The sequence below is a fragment of the Glycine soja genome, chromosome 9, assembly GCF_004193775.1.
Source record: "Glycine soja cultivar W05 chromosome 9, ASM419377v2, whole genome shotgun sequence".
Lineage (NCBI taxonomy): Eukaryota > Viridiplantae > Streptophyta > Magnoliopsida > Fabales > Fabaceae > Glycine > Glycine soja.
Window position 1 is genome coordinate 420,781 of NC_041010.1, and position 14,899 is coordinate 435,679.

Genomic DNA, 14,899 nt, shown 5'->3' on the forward strand with positions numbered 1-14,899 from the left:
GTTTTATAAAATAAAATAAATATTATTTCAAACTTAATTCTTATAAATAGAAAATAAGGAAGTATATTAATCATTTTTTTAATGTTAATGAATTAGATATTATAAATAAAAATGGAAGTATTTCCTTCGAAACATTTATTTAAGTTAAACTAACGTCGATATATATATATAAATCTCGCCGCAACAAATCTCCATGGAAATATAGTACTCCTTTTTCTTCTTCTATTATAGTATCTCTTTAAAGCCTTTTTAGTTTATCTTAACGAGTTAATTAAATTATAAACAATATTAGTTTTTTAATTAATGTATACAAGTATCTGTTAATACTTTACTTAAATATTTAAATGAATTCACAATTAAATTCTTTTGATGAAGATGTTAAAAATTAATTATTTTGTCATTATAATTTATGTAGTCAATAAGTTTTTTTGAAAATATATATTAGTTTGTGTTTCTTTTTAAGTGTCATTTAAGGATGTAATACACTAATTAAGAAATATAATTAGTATTTTTATCTTTATTAAAATTGTGATTTGTTTTTTATTATATCCTTTATTTATTTTATTAATTATCTTTATATCATATATTATTTTTCTACTTCTTTAAGAATAATCAATATTATCAGGAGTTAAAAAATACTTTTTTCCCCAAAGAAATCCGTACTTAAGAAGAAGAAAAAAATGTTGTCTTAATAAGAGAGGGAGTAATAAGTGATCCAAATATTTCAACAAAAAAAATAGATGATCCAAATCCAATCCCGAGGCAATAAATAACAATATAGGAGTATCTTTAACCAAGGAAAAAGGATAGTACTATTAAAATTTAATTAAATAAATGGGGCATTGTTGGATGAAGGAGGATGAAATTACTATCGTACATGTAGACCCGACCCGATGATGATTTTGTTGGTCCTTGTTTTTAGAAAAGAAAACAAGACGTGCGGGGGTTTCGTCTTGGTTTCGTGAAGAAAGGTTTTGACTGACTCATAAATGACCAAGAAAAAGAGCCACCGCCCCCGATTGGTGCGGGAACGTTTCACGTGATGAAAATCATCCCTAATTTCTCTCTCCTCCCACACACAAACACAAACCCATTTAACAGAAAAACACACCATAAAGCAAAACCCAAGTCAACCCTCTCTCTCTCCTAGGGTCACCCAAGACTGGTTGCCCAAGTAACTTTGTCTTTGCTTGGCCCCACCCACCACATTTCAGATCCAAACCCCCCGGGTACCTTGTTGACTCTTTACTTGTGGGACCCCCCCTCATCTCCTCACACTTTCTTATCATTCATTATTCAACATCCTACATTTACTACTATGTATAATCTTTTCAATATATATAGCTTCTTTTTTCTTTTAAGATCACTAATGTCTCTTATTATCTTTAATTCATTCATTTAGAGACTAATTTTACTTATGTAATACATGATTATAATTGATTTAATAGTTTGTAGATTTAAATTTTTTTGTATATATTAAAATTCGAACACAAATTTTTTTATTAAATAAATAATTTTTCAGAACACAACGAAATCTTACACCATCATATTAATCATTTTGATTTTTTTTCAATTATATTGTAAATACTTTTTTTAGAAAGTTTATAGTATAAATACTAGAAACAATTGATATTGTGCAAGTAAATTAGTTACTTATTTTGTATTGTGAAGGTGACAAAAAATTAATCATTCATTGAATGGCTTAATTTTTGTTGTATTGGTTAGACAACAGGTGGCTGTATTGGCTAACGCTCTAATGGGGAAATTAGGATTCGTCCGTCAACCACTCACATGATTAATCATTTTCCATTTTGTGTATTCATTGACCGAAACAAACGGGGAAGTCCCTCAGCCAAAAAACAATGTTAAATAAATACCATGCATCGAATAAGATGATTTGGTCTAGCTACAATCAACAACATTTCTCCAAAGTCTCTATAGTTTTCTTTTTCTAATTAACAACGTTAAGCTGCAACGGAATCAACTTAAGTTTATATATTTTAATTAATTAATTCACCTCTTTATTTCGGTGGAAGTCATAACATTTAGGTTGTAGCATTTTAAAAGTAAAAATATTATTTCTGTCCCTCGATTTCAAGAAATTGACAATTTCAGAATTTGAATGTGCAACGAAGCACCTAATGTTTATATATTAATTAGCCTATATTTCTAAGCCTATAATTCAAGAAATTGACGCAACAAACAACATTGTGGCGTTTTCTTATTTTTCGATTGTTTGAATATACAAGTTGAAATGATTTTTAAATTAATTTTAAAATTTTAAATCATTTTTGGAAACAGGAAAAAAAATTCTTAGTTTGAATTTTAAGTTTTAAAAGTAATCTTTTCTCTTTAGAAGTTTTTCTCCACTCTTCACCATTTTCTAAAGGTGTTAAAGCAAACTATCTGGTTCAATGCGGATTGTAAGCTGTGCGTCGAAATAAAAGTCTACTCATCAATTTTCTATATATGCTATTGGTTTAACTTTTATTTGTTAAAAATGACTCTTATGACTTTTTTTCTCAACAATTTGATACACTGACAATATATATATATATATATATATATATATATATATATATATATATATATATATATATATATATATATATATATATATATATATATATATATATATATATATACCTATCCTAAAATCATCGTCTATAATTTGTTTATTAATATATATATTTTTTAGCAATCAACTTATTATTATCCAGTCTTGAGATTGTGAATTTCTAGCTTTTGGTTTTTAAACTTAAATTTGAAAAATAAAATTTGTTTGGATATAAGGGTTTGAAATGATTTTAAAAACAATTTCAAAATTTTAACTCATTTTTGGAAATAGGAAAAAAAATTCTTAGTTTTAATTTTAATTTTAAAAAAGTAACCTTATCTCTATAGAAGTTTTTCTCCACTTTTCACCATTTTTAGAGGTGGTAAAGCAAACTATTTGGCCCGATGCAAGTTGTAGGCTGTGTATCGAAAAGAGAGAGAGAGTATGTTAATCAATTTTATCTTCTAAAATGAAGCCGATGTCCATTTTTTCCAAGTGTTTTGTGGGTTTTGTAAGTTAAGTTTGTTTTTAATTTTATTTTATTTATCACTATTGTTTGAGTAATTTTGACTTAATGGAATTAAAAAAATGCATAATTAATTTGTGGAAGAGATGTTGCTGTCAACAACTTTTTCAAAAAAGTTATAAAATAAACAATTATAGGTTTAGTTTTTAAAAATTTAAAAACTAAAAATAAAACCACTCCAAACACCAAATAAGATACAGGGGAATGAAAGTTCTTTCCTACAAAAGATTAATTTGCAAGGTAGCTTAATTATGGAGATCAAGAGCATGCCCTCTCCTATTGTCTTTGTCTTCTATATAGGTAGGTAGTAAGCTTAAAGTATAAACATTATAATGATATGTTTGGTATGGTAGAGAGAGAAAGGAAACAAACAAAAAGTATGAAAATTTAATTAAATAATTTTTTTTAAAAAAATAATATTGGTAGAAATTAACTTTTTTTTCTTTTTACTTTATGTTCTAAGTTATAATTTTTTTTATATGTGAGAATCAAAGTTAAATATCTTGTTAGGGAAAAATATGCTTTTAATTATTTTTAATATGATTAAGTTTGATTTCAAAAAATTGTTTTGTTTTTCGTAAATTGAACAAAAATTGAAATAATTCCACTCTTTTTAATAATACCACTTCAAAATAATCACTCATGTAAAATGACTACATGCATATCATGGCATTATCAATGATCATATAAATCATTTTAAAATTAAATTTATAAACATTAAAATTGATTAAAAAAAATTAAGATTATTAAAATAAAATTTATTTATTTTATAAAAATTAGTAATAGATTACATCGATTTTAAACCTAGGATATTTATTTTAAAAATTAATAGAGATTAAACTCCAGATATTGTCACAGAGGAAACTATTAAGACGAGGTAACCTACCCAACCGTTTTATTCTCCAACCCATGTAAATGTAAATGGTAATTAGAACGAGGAAATAGGAGGGAACTAATAGTTTAATAATATCCGTACAGAGACTACTTTTTCTTCCTTCCATGCATTAACAAATTTCAATACCTTGCGACGTTTTTCTTTAACTTTGGTCTCTTTCAAATTGCCTTTAATACTTGTTTTGAAAAAATAGCTAAAGTTTGAGGGGAAAAGGCAATTCTTGATGTTACCAAACAAAGAAAAAAGAGCTCACACGATCCCAGCATCCTTTCTTTGCCCTTGACTAGGAAGAGTCCTTCTTTGAAACAAAAACCTTCTTATAGAGGGGGAGGAGAGTAATTGTTATATACTAGTAATAAGTAACATACGAAATTTAAATCTACACACCTCTATTGTGTTTAATTTCATCACATTATATAAATATAAATGTAGAGGTACTATATATATATATATATATATATTAATGAATGATTACTTAATTATTTCACCCCAAATAAATTGGAGACTGGCGTATATATATGCCTCGTTGAAACAGGACAGTCTCATCCAATTTGTGTCCAACGTAGATAGCAACGCCTAAGAAGTATATCTGGCAAAGAGCACAATTTGTTACTATAATTTTAAATAATCATTAAAAATGTTGGACTTATTGAAGATGGGGTGATAATAATTGTAATGTGAAAGGTATCAATAGGTTCCTTAGGAGGGTACGCAACAAGAGCTGTCATTATGCCGTTGGGCGCCCAATGGCCAATTTTCTACAATACCTGCTGTCACAACCTAACCACACACCATATTTCTACGTCAAACTAGTAAGCCACGTGGGTCAGGATCTAATCGTCAACCAATATCCTAGTCAACTCTAACATTTTTCTCATACCCCTATCTTTCTTCAACTCTTGAAACTAATGCTCCCACATTTTAAATACATACTATCTTCATTTATTATTAATTCATTACCATCTTTCTCACCTTAACTTATATTAATGTCTATCTATATAATTTTTTTTATGCCTCTCCATCAATAATTCAACTGAAATGTTAAAATAATTAAGTAGAGATCAAATAGGTCGATTATTTTCTGTTTTTATTTGTACAAAATTTGAAATTAGAGATTTAAGCTTGACCCGACGGTGAGGTATATAGTGAAGTAGGAATTGTGTGTATACTACGTACGTCATTGACTAATTGTTTTTTTTTTTTAAGTCGTCTATAATTCTCGGGAAAAAATAAAACCTATGTATTACCTGCATTTGCTGACCAACGACCAAGCATGTCTGACTATTTATGGTGATACCAATTTTTCATTTTCTTTGTTGCAAACAAATTGAAATTGTAGTAATCAAGATGTGAGGTTGATGAGGTCCCTGAAATTGAATGCTTTGAATTCAATAAATTATTACGTGCAAGTGTTTGAACTTGTGCTCTGCTTTTAATATGCCTCACATCACAATGTAGCTCTAGTATACAAGGGAGTTGTAAATTTGTTATGGTGCACTTTTTATTCTAGGGTAGTCGGAATCAGCAACTACTATAATATAACCATGTGCTAAACTTCTGGTTTCATTTTTAAACTGTATATATATAAGTGATTTTTTACTCATAAAAGGTACCTTTTTCACATGCTTTTGAAAAACAATTTCTGCACGGGACTGTTAATTCCTCCCTTAGCAGCCGCATCGATCTGTTTCCTATATACTTTTCTTTGGGCGTTGGAAATAGTTTGAACGCAGACATCTCTCTCTAGTTGTACTCTAAACCAATCCATACAAAACCATGCATGGACAATTATTTCCACTGTTTGAATGTCATATGGTCCAAGCCACGTGTTTTGGCTAATTAGTTAACTAAGGAAACAAAGCAAAACACCTAATTATTATACTTATATTTGATATTTGATTCAGAAAAGTTACTTTCAAAGAAAGAGTTGCTATGGTTTCTTAACTTTTTGTTTTTGTCCTTTTCTTTTTCTTTAACTGAGATATATATATATCTCATTAAGTATGTTGCAAGATTAATGCATTAAAGAATGTTATCTGGTCAAGAGATTTTGTTAATAATTATCTTTTCGATTTTGATTATTTTTATTTTATCTACTTAAGTTGAGATAGAGATAAAATAAAAGATGATTAAAACATAAACAACTACAGTTATATGTACGCTTGACAGTTGTCTTGGATGAATTTTCTCTTTTAAACATTAAAAGTGGACAACCAAATGTTGTCCCTTTCAATTTTAAAATATTATATATATATATATATATATATATATATATAAAATAAAAAATAGAAATCATTACATATATAATACCACATATATATAATATATATTTTTTAGGTGTTCAAATGGTAGAGCTCTTTTTCTTTTTCACCCATCCCGTTATATATATTCGATCTTCTGCAGTTACTAATTAGTCAACGTTCAACGGACGTTGTCAATTCCTTTAATGGGGTTATGTTCAATGCTTTGAAGGTGATGATTTTTTTGGGACAAGAAGGTTTTTTGTTTCAAAGAAGAACGTACTCTTCCTAGTTAAGGGTAAAGATATGTGATTATAAGATTTTTTTCAAAATTTTTATAAGATATTTTTTTTTAATTTTTAGATGTATTAATTTTTTATATATATTTTTACTTAATTATTTTATCTCCAAATATTAATTAAAAAAAACAAATAAATATAAAGAGAATAAAAGGATAGTTTTAAAATAATGATACAAATAACTGACAAATTTAATATGATAATTACTTGTCATGTCAAGAAAAAAACTGAAAATAATTATTATAATCTATTATTCAATGTAAAGTTTTAAATTTATTTGTTCTTTTTAATTATGATGTGTGATTATGGTAATATGTAGGAAAAAATGTCTGAATTCGAAAAAAGAAAATGTAAGACCAAAATATATGTACATAAACACGCAATGTTTGAACATCGGATATAAATTTCAACATAGTTATACATAAATACTTTTAATAACTTTTTTTAAGTGATAAATTTGATCAATTTAATTATTAGATGCGATATTATTTTGAGTGATAACTATATATATGATTATATCAAATTATAAAAATTTTCCAAATATTTTTTTTTCATTGATTCACTCACTTGCTTGTCTTGGTGAGTGTTGATGTATTGTATTCATATGTATCCTTTAGTGTTTTTTATATGAGTAGTAGTTTGTTTGTCACTTTCATCAGCCGCAAGGAAGATATGTTGAGAAATAATTATGTAGTTTTGAGTGGCATTGGATGCATGGCGCTGCTACTGCTGCAACTAGTATTTCCACCGTCAAACTCAAACAAAAACATATACTGTCATAATAAATTATGGACCAGTTTTTTTACAATACAATTTTCTTCCTTTTTATTTATTAAAAAAACATTGATGAGTTAGGGTAGGACCGTCGTCTTACTGCTAAAAAAAATTCTTACACAAATATTTATAAATTGAGAAAAAAAAACATATATAATTTAAATACAAAACTTTGTTATATTATCCATCAATCATAAATATATAATAAATTTATTAACATTAATAAAATTTATTTTAAAATTAATTTTTAATTGATTAATAGTGTAAAATCTTTTTAATTATGTTAACAATTTATCCATCCTTACAAATAATTCACCTCCTTTTTGACAAGATGTTTGACTGAAACTCCTAGAAAGAAACAGTGGGACGTGGGGGAGAAGGATAAATGCCGCACACGAGTTCAAGATTTTTTTATATATATATATATAAAAGTAGTATTAAAAAATCTATTTACACAAATAAAGTAATTTTAAAATTATTTATATGCGATGCGTTATTTTTTTTAATACTACTTTCGTAAAAAAGTGGAGTTCGACGCTGTCGTATACAAAGAATTTTAGGTTAAAGCCCATTGATACTGGCCCAGGTCCGAAAAGGGTGTGTCTGACGTGCTTTTTATTTATTTTTATTATTTTACAAATCCCTGATTTCTTCCATGAGTGGATGATTTTGATAAATTAGGTGTGGTTGGTAGAATATATTCTAAAAGTTAATCGTTTATTTGATATAACTTTCTGAAAACTAAAAAATAATTACTTGTCAAAGTCAATCAATTGCTAAAAAAACGCTAAAGTATTTTACCATTTGGCTAAATGATATGATTAAAAAAAGGGTTTAACTTCAATTTTTATAAACAAATTAGAACCACATTTAATTTAAGGGTTAAACCTATTACAATTATTATTGACTGGACTGCGTGTACGTGTTTACCTCCAACAAAACTAACAAATAAAAAATAACTTGTAGGAAGGTCCAATGTTATATTAAGAAATCTATGGTTAATTTTACATAATACATGATAATCATTGTATTTACAAACCCTTTTTTTAAAATTAAAGTCAGTTTTCATCATTATGGTTAGATTAATTGGATTAAATTCCAAATTACTAAAATAGGTTTAAGAATTAAGATTATGCCATTTTAGAAAAGAGAAGTCGTTTTATTATAAAAAAAAAAGTTTTTTTAATAGAATATAAAAATTTATTTTTTCTAAACTAAATATTAGGATATATTCTGAAACATATGATAAGACCTTCACCTTTTTGTAGATAGTCAGATAGGAATGAAATGTTTTCTTCTTTGTCTAGCTATATTTTCATTAACTAAAATGAATTGATTAGCCTTTCAGCGTTTAGTCCCCATGATTTGGCAAGATTTTCTAACATTAAGAGCATCTTTGCAGACAAAACAAGGCATCATAATTCATTCCAATATTATGATTTATGACTTCACGACAAGATAGCAGACTTTACTTTCCCACTTTCAAACCCATTCCAGATCTGGCTTGTGGGGCATTGGTCACCTGAAGAAGCTTATTCAAAACTTTCTTCTTTTAATATTTGCATGAAATTGTCCACATGCTTGCCCGTTTTAAGTCCATTTTATTTCAGAAATTTATTTATTTATTTATTTTATTAAACAAAGTCTGAACACTGAAAGCATATATATATATATATATATATATATATATATATATATCATGGCAGAACTAGAACATAAAGTTTTTGAGGGACACATGGGGTTAAGTTTATTTCATAAATATAATTAAATATCTTTTTACAAGTTTAGAAAGTTTGGAGTCCAGCACGATAAAGCACTGTTTAATTTTGATTTTTTTTTAGTTAAAAATTGGAATTTTTAATTTAAGATTATTTGGTAATTTATAAGTTTTTTAAGTTTGAAAGTGTTTTTTTAATTAAAATTTATAAGTTGTTTATTTTTAGATTTTAAGGTTTGAAATAAATAAATAAAAAATAAGTAAAATTAAAATTTCTAAAACTTTTTTTAATTGCCTTTTAAAAGTTTTTTTTTTAATTTTATTTATCTCAACTTCTTTTAAAAAAAAAAACTTATCAAAAGTCGTTGATCTGCGTAGAACTAAATGTGTTCCTCTTGACTCATGCTGGACTCAGACGAAAATATGTAATTTTGAGAAGATATCTCATTAAAAATAATTATCCAAATTTTTTAGTACTTTTATATTTTTCTCACTAATAAGATAGTTATAAACAAAACATAATATAAGTTAAGAGTATATAATACATATAATGACAGTGTATGTAAAGAAGCATTTGATGGTAAAGAGTGAAGGGAAAGAGGGATAAGCTTCATGCTAACAAAAATTAATAAATTAATAATTAATATTTCTCAATTAAAAAAATATTTTGTTTTTGTTTTGGGTCAATTGTCTTATTTCCTCCGTTGTGGCAAGTTATATTTCCAACTCTGGGCCAGCTCATGGGCCTGTTTCCAGTAGGTGTTTGGTACTTGGACTATTATTGTAGCTCAACTTTATAATAATTAACAGACTGGGTGCCTATAAGATGTAAGAATAGCACATTTTTTTGTTTGAAAGAAGTGTAAGAATAGCATATTAATTCTTCGAATAAAAGTATATGATTATATAATAGGGCGTTTTCTAATACATAAAATTGTTTAAAAAATGGTGTCATTTCAGCTTAATTAGTAATCCTTCTGGTGTGAATTATAAGAAAAAATAATCTTGTGTATTGATGTTAAATATTAATAAATCTCAATTAATTTTATCATATTTGATGATTTTTTTTAAAAATACTTTTTATTTAATAAGTTTTTATTTCTAATATTTTATTTTTATTCTTGATATCAAATTATAATAAATAGTGGTTCAGAAAAACAATTATTTTTAATTAGAATTTACATAATCAAATAATACTGACTAATTTTTTAGTTATCATGAATTAGTTGTTTTTGTTTTAGCAAATTACTGTAATATTTTTTGAGACTTTGTGTGATCACACGAAACCAATGTCTTGGTGTAATTTACTACTTTTGCTTATATTCGTTATTCAAGAGGAGGAGTATTTCTAATTTTGAATTTTAAATATACAATTATATTAAATTAAATGTTCAAATTTTAAAAGAAAATTTTTGTCACACATAATAATTATATTCGATTTGAGCTAGTAAGATATCTTCTAGTCCAAACAAAAGAAGAATCTTTTTAAAAAATTCTTTTTACGTAGAAAAAAGATATTTTTTTAATTTATCTATTTTAATAAATACTCAATAAAAAAGATAAAAACATCTAAAATTTCTTATAAATTAAAATTATTTTGTGTATTTTAATTTAATAAAAAACTAGAATTTATTTTAAACATATAAATTAATTTTAGCTTATTAAAGATTTAATGCATTCTATCTGGATTTATTTTCTTAGCTAAGTGCACACTGGATCTTTAATCTTGATTAATTCTTCAGCAAAACTGTCAAGAGTTAGAAAAACCAGATCAGCAGAGAGAGAGAGAGAGTGAGTGAGAGTGAAAGAGACATTAATCATTAGTTCCGCAGCTAAGCTTAACAGTGCAGACAACAAAAGCAACAACTAATTAAGGAGAACAAAGAAAGTCATGCATATCAAAGAAATCATCGGGGAATATATAAAAGCAAAAGCAGCACTTGACACAATGTCATCATCACTACTCATTCAACTCACTATTCTCTCATCATTTTTTCTGACTCTGACAACATGACAATCCAGAACGAGTACATGTTCTTCAACTGCAGCCAAGACAGCCTATGTTCTGCATGTGAGCACTTTTCTGAACACTGTGATTCCTCATGTGACAGTGCTAGCTATCTCTGCAGCCACTTGCCAGGCTCCTCTTACTGTCCCAAAGCCACTCAGTCTCTGAGGTTGATGCTTAAGTATTGTGCTACTTATGCTAGCGTTTATTGGAAGAATGTTGGTGCTCCTATGCCTTATGATCAGGTTCCGGAATACGGGATCCGTTGAAAGGAGGTGGGGCTTGTGGGTTTGACACTGAGAATCAGAGTTTCATTCGTCTGTGTAAGGATGGAAACTCCACTACTCATTGCAAAGGTACGTTCATCTTCAATAAACTGATCATTTGGTCTACCAAACAAGATAAGTTATTACATAGTTGAGGACTATCACATGTCTATGATCTCAATTAATTTATGGGTACAACAAGGTAGCCATGTTTTTCAATTTATAGGAAAAAAGTTCATTAAAATTTTCTTGTGTCACATGCCACATAAAGATTGTTCTCAAGTATGGTGTATGGTAGTCTAAGATATATATAACAATTTCTCCTTCAAGTGACACTTGTTTAAGAACCAATCTCTGTATGAAAAAGTATTAAGTTTTAGTCTTTATATACCCTTATTAATACACAATGGGTTCTTGGTGTTAAATTGTTATTATGTTTTTTAAGTGTCTAAAAAATTTAGATTTTAATCCCTATGTGCTCTTATATGAACTAAAGTTTTGTTTTTTTGGTACAGAAACTAATTCCTAAATGAGTGTTATTTATATGGATGAAGTAATTAGTTTAACCTTTACATAGATGACTAATAAAAACGATGGCTTGGTCCCTAGCCCCCAATGATTTCAATTGGGTAGGTATATATGTAATAAGGCTATTGTTTGTTTTACAGATTATAATATTGCAAGGCACAATAGGAGGGTCCATGTAATCCCAGGTGAGAGAAAGGAAACAAGTTTATAGGGAAGTTAAGCTTTTGAAGTGGATCATTAGGCTCATGTTTGTGTGTGTTGGAAAAGTGGATCATCTCCTATGTGTTAATTCATGTGGTGGGGTGTTCCATGTTACTCTGATGATATTCCTTTCCTTACCTGTTTTGTGGCAGGGTTATTAGGAGCTACGTAGTAGTTTCCTTCACTTAGAGTGGTTGGGTTAGAACTGCCACCAATGGCATACATCTTCCACCCATCATATTTGTTGTTCACCACATGTGCATAACCAAGTCTTACCCTGCATGCTTACAAACAAGTTAATACATATACATTTTTTCAACTATTCTATGAAAATCCAATCTATAAAACACACTCTCACCTTGGCATCCTTTCAATTAGTCCACTAGCAAATCGGTTGAAGGCTATACTATCGTTACTTTCATTATTTTATCCGCTGAGTATTCGTCGCCGTGTCCTAGTAGCATTACCTGTATTCAAGGGACAGCACCATTGACGAAAAATGAGGCCATAGGATCATAGTGACTGTTCAGTCAATGATACACAAGAAAAAGATACTGCATATACAAATGACAGGGATGATGGTATTGCAAGCTAGTTAGTTAGGAGGAATATAATTAAGAACTTGTTTTGCTTACTCTGTCATGTTGGGTAAAGTAATTGTTAGAAATGGTTATGGAAGTTGAGGCATGAATAACATCAATCAAGCCATCAGCACAACGAGCCAAAAAGCAATGATCAATCCAAACATTTGAGGAGGCAAATATGCCAATGCCATCCCCATCACAGCCTTGACGATGGTTAAGATTGTGAATGTATGTATACATAATTTTGATGATGCCAAAGATAAGTGCTTTTCAAGTTTGATCCAAGTGAAGAATTCAAAAATTCAAAAAATAATTCTCAAGAGTCACAACTCTTCAGAAAATAACTTCTGAGAGTCACATCTGTTCAAGAGATTTTTGAATGGTCATCAAAGGCCTATAAATAGGTGACTTGAGACACAAAATGTATGAGAGAGATATCCTTAGAGAACTTCATTGTCAAATGCTCTCTAAAAAGAAACTCTTGGACAAACACTTAGAAAATTCATTAAGAGTTTCTCCATGGACTTCAATTGTGATATCCTTCTCTTCAAGAGAGAATTTTTCTTTCTTTCTTCTCATTCAATGAGATTGATTAAAGGACCGAGAGTTTTTAAGTTGTAAGGAATGTTGAACACAAGGGAGGGTTGTCCCTATGTAATTCAGACTTTGTAAACGAATTTTTACAAAGGGAGTGAAAAATCTCAAGTGAGTAGTTTGAGTACTGGACGTAAGAACGGACTTTGTCAAACCAGTATAAAAATGTGTTTGCATTCTCTCTTTCCTCATATCATTTATTTTGTTGCAATTAATTTTGTCTTGCATATTTAAAGAACATTATTAAATTAATTGCTGTTTCTTTTGCATTCCAAGCCTATTTCTATGTTATTGAGACCGCTGGTCCAACAAAGATGAGATTGGGTACTCCTTACAAGGCCAACCTTGCTTGGTTTGCAATCATGAATTTTAATGCCATGTATGATAACATGGCTAACACCTTGTATTGTAATGCAAGGCCTATTTGCTATCTCCACTTTAGCACCTCTTCCATCAATGGTCTTGTAGCTATTCATGATAAGCTCATTCTTGAGCCTAATAACCATATCTTTGGCAAAAATGATCCAAAGGGTTTGTTTTTGGATCACACCATAATGAAGTGTGCCTGTCTTTGGGCTTATGGGGTCATCCAAGGGATCTGTCACTTTATATATTGATCCATACTAGCCACCAACTGCATCTTTGCCAAAGCCAATTGCACAATTAGCCATGGCTTGGCGATTTGATGCCCAATTTGATTTGGCACGCCAGCAAGAGTCTATCCTGTTTAGAATTGCACTTTCTGTTGAATATGCAAGGTGTAGTATGAAGCATGAAATCAAGAGTAGTGTGGGAGAAGTGGCCTTGCTTGTGAGGTTGAGGCTACATATGGAGTGAGTTCATTTAATAGTGTAGATGTCAGACTTAGATGAGGTTGTGCACACGATTTAGGGGCTTGACTTTTAATTTCTTTGGTTCTGTTAACCAAAACGTGGATGCACGAGCTCTGCTTGTTTGACTTTGCTAATTACCATCTAAAACTTCACTCAAGCATACGAAAAATGTATAATTCTATATACATAGCCAATGTCGTATATTTTTAAATTTAAGTATACTAAATTAATTTCTAAATTATAGTACCAAATTATTTAGTCTTTGACTTTCACAAATACTATTCAATTTAGTATTTTAATGAGATTAATTTGATTACTAACATTATAAAATAATTTTGTATTTTTTATCCTATAAAACTAATTATTATAGTTCCTATGTCTGATAATAATTATCAATTTGATTTTTGAATTTGATAAAAATAATTCAATTCAGAATCAAATTAGGTGATGTAATTAACAAGTAATTGATTCAAGTGATATTGAATTCAATTCTTTAAAGTAAGATCTCATTTTTGAGTTATGTGAATGAAAAAACATGATTAGGAAAAGAGAATCTCATTAAAGATAATCAATCAAGTTTTCAGATGGAGATTAATCATTAACAAAATCGATAAATATTTCATACAACACCATGCTAATCTTAAAAAAATTGAGTGATGCACAGACAATTAGGATTTCAGCCTCCATATATTATTTTCTGAAATAATTAGGATTTTATTTTATCATCAATCCAATCACCATTTATGTTTTTATTTTTCTTCTAAAGAATTCTTTTTATAGTTGAAATAATTCTATATTAAAACTTAAGAGGCATTCCACTTCTAACGTATGTACAAAATTGCTAATAACAGAAATATGAAAATACAGAAACAAAATT

The 14,899-nt window shown here is 28.4% G+C and overlaps 1 pseudogene; it reads right to left on the reverse strand.

Moving 5' to 3' along the window:
• Positions 1 to 12,122: 12,122 nt before the first annotated feature.
• On the reverse strand, positions 12,123 to 14,163 carry LOC114367698 (annotated as a pseudogene).
• Between the last annotated feature and the right edge of the window lie 736 nt (positions 14,164 to 14,899).